This window comes from Benincasa hispida, chromosome 6, assembly GCF_027475165.1.
Source record: "Benincasa hispida cultivar pf3 chromosome 6, pf3_genome.v1.1, whole genome shotgun sequence".
Lineage (NCBI taxonomy): Eukaryota > Viridiplantae > Streptophyta > Magnoliopsida > Cucurbitales > Cucurbitaceae > Benincasa > Benincasa hispida.
The window spans coordinates 58287776-58291765 of record NC_143483.1 but is presented as its reverse complement, the minus strand read 5'-3'; the positions used below and the strand labels follow the sequence as shown (position 1 = coordinate 58291765).

Genomic DNA, 3990 nt, shown 5'->3' with positions numbered 1-3990 from the left:
ATATATATAATTCGAGCAACTCGAGAATCGACCTAGAATTTAATTTTTTAAAAATTTGTAACCCAATCCAATCCAAAATAAAATCTAACCCAACCCGTGTTAGATTGCGTAGTCTGGATTGTCGGGTTATCGGATTTTGAACACTCTTGATATGAATTTCCAAAATTTCAAATGAATTTTACCATTCTCAAAACAAAAATTTCAAATTGATTGAAGAAAATGGTGGACAATTTCCCGACTAAATATGCAATTTACACTTTATAGAAAATCGTGGACTTTGACAATGGTACGGAATTGCCGTTTTTCTCTCCGCTCGTTGTTAGACCTGAAAATCTCAGTGTTAGGATTCGAACCAGGCCCAAGACTCAGGCGTGACCTCCAGGAAGAAAAGCTCATTCGGAATCGTCGCAACCATCTCGATATCCCATTCCCCAACTGTATGTTCATTCTCTTACTCGGTTATCTCAATTTCTTCGGTTTTATCGTGGATTTTGGAGCTCAAATTTGAATGAAGTATGGAAAATTCAGTACTCTGCACGATTTAGATTTCTTATTCGATCTGATTCTGTCATCTCAGACTAATGAATCGTTATTAACTTTTGATAAATCTTCTTGTAAGCTGGGATCGATGGACATTTTACTAGAAAAAAAAAGCCATGGCATTGTGGAGTTAACAATAGCACGTCTTCCTTCTGCAAATTCTTTTACGTAGAAACCAACACAACACATTAAACTTCAATTCAATTGAATCCAACTCAAATTAAAACATTTAACATTTCTTTGATAACCGATTGATTTTTAGTTTTTGAATTTGAATAAAAATAAATTTCGCTTGATTTTTTTTTAAAGTAGTTGTTTTAAGCTTAATTTTCAAAATCCTGTAATCAACGTGGCTTGAATTTGTTGGGTCTTCGGGTTCTTTAAACACCCCTAGCTTATCATGCATCGTGGAGTTAAATTTCGATGAAGCATGGCCAATTTGTTATTCTGCCATATTTTTATCTCCTTGTCATCACCAGACTTTAGGCTAGTTTTTAGGTTATGATAGTTTTACTTATAAACCAGGATCATGGAAATTTTCTGGGAAAATGAAAATCGACATTGTTTTACGGAGAAGGATGCCTTGTTTCTGATCACGAAGTGGAAAATGCTTCAAGATATCCCAATTGCTCTTTTGTTCTTATTTCTTTCCATTTTGCATGTTTTCCCGATAATGTATTTGAAAGGATAAATGTACTCTATTTTGTTGACACAGTTTTTGTTAGATCACTAGTTTAATATGGTATCAGAGGAGGAGATCTCGTATTTGAATCCCCATGGCATAGTTTCCTGCATGCCCGATAAATATATTAAGTTCCCATGTACCCTTTTTGGCTTGGTTTCGTAATCAAGTCAGAGTTTTAATTTTAGCTCGCATACGAGGAGACAGGAGAGTCTTATAAAAGATTCAATGCACCTTAACCCATTAAATTAAGGATTTTGTGATAGCGGCAATTTAACATGACTGGAAGTAAATTAGGTTCAATTATTGCCTGCTTTAAGTCATAGTTTGGTAATAATTTGAAGATGTTGGAATTTGGGTCATGTATGTAGCCTGTGGTAGGAATCAGAAAGATGATGGAAGGCAATTTCTCGAAATATTCTATTTTGTGTATTCCTTGAAAAGTCCAGTCATCTTAGACGTTCTATGCGTTTGGCACATGCTTGGAGTAGTAGAGGAATTGTTGTAAGTAGCTTTCTTTCTGTACCCAACCCTTGGCAGTGCATGGTCCGAAAAATCTCTTGGTTCGAATTTTTTGAGTTAAAGAAGGGATGGAGATTCAAACATCCAACTTCTAAGAATGTGAGCGATCCCTTGGCTAATTGTCATGTCGGCAATCCTCTCGGTTCTAATCATAGCGTTTTTCCTCTTTTATTTTTGGGTCTGTTTTTTATTTTTAATTTAATAACTATGGTGCCAAGAACATCTCTCCTAACATTATGCTCATGGGATATCCCTACCAATTCTTCGGAGGCTTCCAATCCAACTCTTATCAAGTTTTTAAGTTTTGAACATGGAAGCTTCAACCTAGGACTTTGGAAGTATTTCATAATAGTCCAAACCCTTATAATTATAATTGTAGCCTGTTATAATGATAGAAGTTTATTTCTCTAAATAAACCATCTTATAGGAGATCAATAAAGTCCATTCATCTCAGGTCTCTCTCTCTCCCTCTCTCTCTCTCTCTCTCTCTCTCTCTCTAACTCTCTCATTATTTTATTTTTAAAGATCATATATTCAACAAATGGAGAGAAAAAAACAACCAAGAGGTTGGGTGGAGGGAACTTCAATTTGGCCCCCTGTTAAACCCTACAAATTATCCCTAAATTGTGTTTTACACACTTGTTAAACCTACATACTTTCTTTCATTTTTACTCTGTCCTAGACTCCTAACTCTAATTTAGTCAACTAATACTTTTACCTGAATAGAAGGCTATCACATGAGAAAAAAGTTATTAATATATTAATGACTAGGATGATTTGTGACCTTTAACTAAACCACAAGGACTATTTTGAAAATAAAAGGGATTATGCCAAAACTAAATTCAACCTATAGGGACTAAATTGAAACTAAGTCCAAACCTGAGAGATACTAAATTGAAAATTTTAAAACCACAATGACCGAATAGAATTTTTAGCCCTACCATAGGGACCAAATGTAATTTGACCTAAAACCAATGGTTATATGCATAATTTCAAAAACATATCTCTTAGTTTCATTTGTAGCATGCTGACTGTTATATCAAATTCTTTCTTGTAAACAGGGTGTAGACCATAGTTTAGATCTATGAAATGCAATTACCACCGCTCTTTGTCATTGTGATCGTTCTGAAAAGGATGAAGTATAAGAAAGAGGAAGAGGAGGCAGTACTAGTGTTGAATGCTGAGTCAAATATCCTCTGTTAATGTAAGTTTATATTGTTGTAAGAAGAATAGGATTAATTGGGTAATTAAGTAATTTCTAGGTTAATTCCCTTTTTACCCCACTTGTAATAAAACTCTATAAATAGGAACCTTCCCCTCTTATATCAAACACATTATTCATTCTAATAAAAGATCAACAATCTTGATTCTTGGAGAGAATTCTCCTTTTATCTCTTTTAGGCTACATCATTTGGTATCAGAGCATCCGTTTGGGCCAACATCGACTGCTGCCGGTGGAAGTCCGGGAAACTCTTGGTGATGTCAATCACAAGAGGGAGTTTTGTGAGTTGTGCTTGTTGCCAAACAACCCACATCTAATTAGGGGGAACCCTTGAAATTCCAAGAAAGAAAGAAGAAACCGAAAATTTATCAAGATTTTGCAAGAATGGACTATTATCGATCAAAGGACGCCCAAGAAAAAAATCAGCTGTTGGTATAGGCAAGAAAATCAAATTTACTTCCAAAAACAATGCTGGAATTCTGACTCACGTGATTCAAAAGAAAAATTCCAACATACTAATTTTGCTCATGCTCGATTTTCTCAGAGAACCTACCATTATCCACATAGGAAATTTGATTCTAGTGATTCTAGTGACTCCAATAATGTTTCTAAGGCAGTTTGGGATGGAATAAGAAGACAACAATATCGAAAAAGGGCCCAATGATCCAATCAAACCCATTTTTCAAGAAATCAACATAAAGATTAGGAGTTAGATGAATTAAAGAATCATCAATAACGGATTTTTACAGCCCAAAAAGAATGTTCAAGACTCAAAATCATTCTTTTGGTTATGAAACACGATCAAGAAAATTAGTGAATTAGTCCTATACCCACTATGAGATTAAAACATATTCAAGAATCCAACAAAATGACTACTTTGATCCGGTAGTATTGGAGGAAATAAATAAAACAACAAAAGAAATCCAACGTTCACGGGGAAAAATGACTCAACATATTGATCAACTATCAATTCATTTGCAAGAGTTCAAGAATGGATTGATTTCATAAACCGAAGAAAAAAATT

The 3990-nt window shown here is 34.5% G+C and overlaps 1 long non-coding RNA gene across 1 annotated transcript; it reads left to right on the top strand.

Annotated features, from left to right (window-relative positions):
* Positions 1-244: 244 nt before the first annotated feature.
* LOC150035807 (uncharacterized) lies at positions 245-3119 on the top strand. Its single transcript, XR_016530328.1, has 2 exons — positions 245-437; positions 2806-3119. It is a non-coding gene; the product is annotated as an uncharacterized LOC150035807 (long non-coding RNA).
* Positions 3120-3990: the final 871 nt, after the last annotated feature.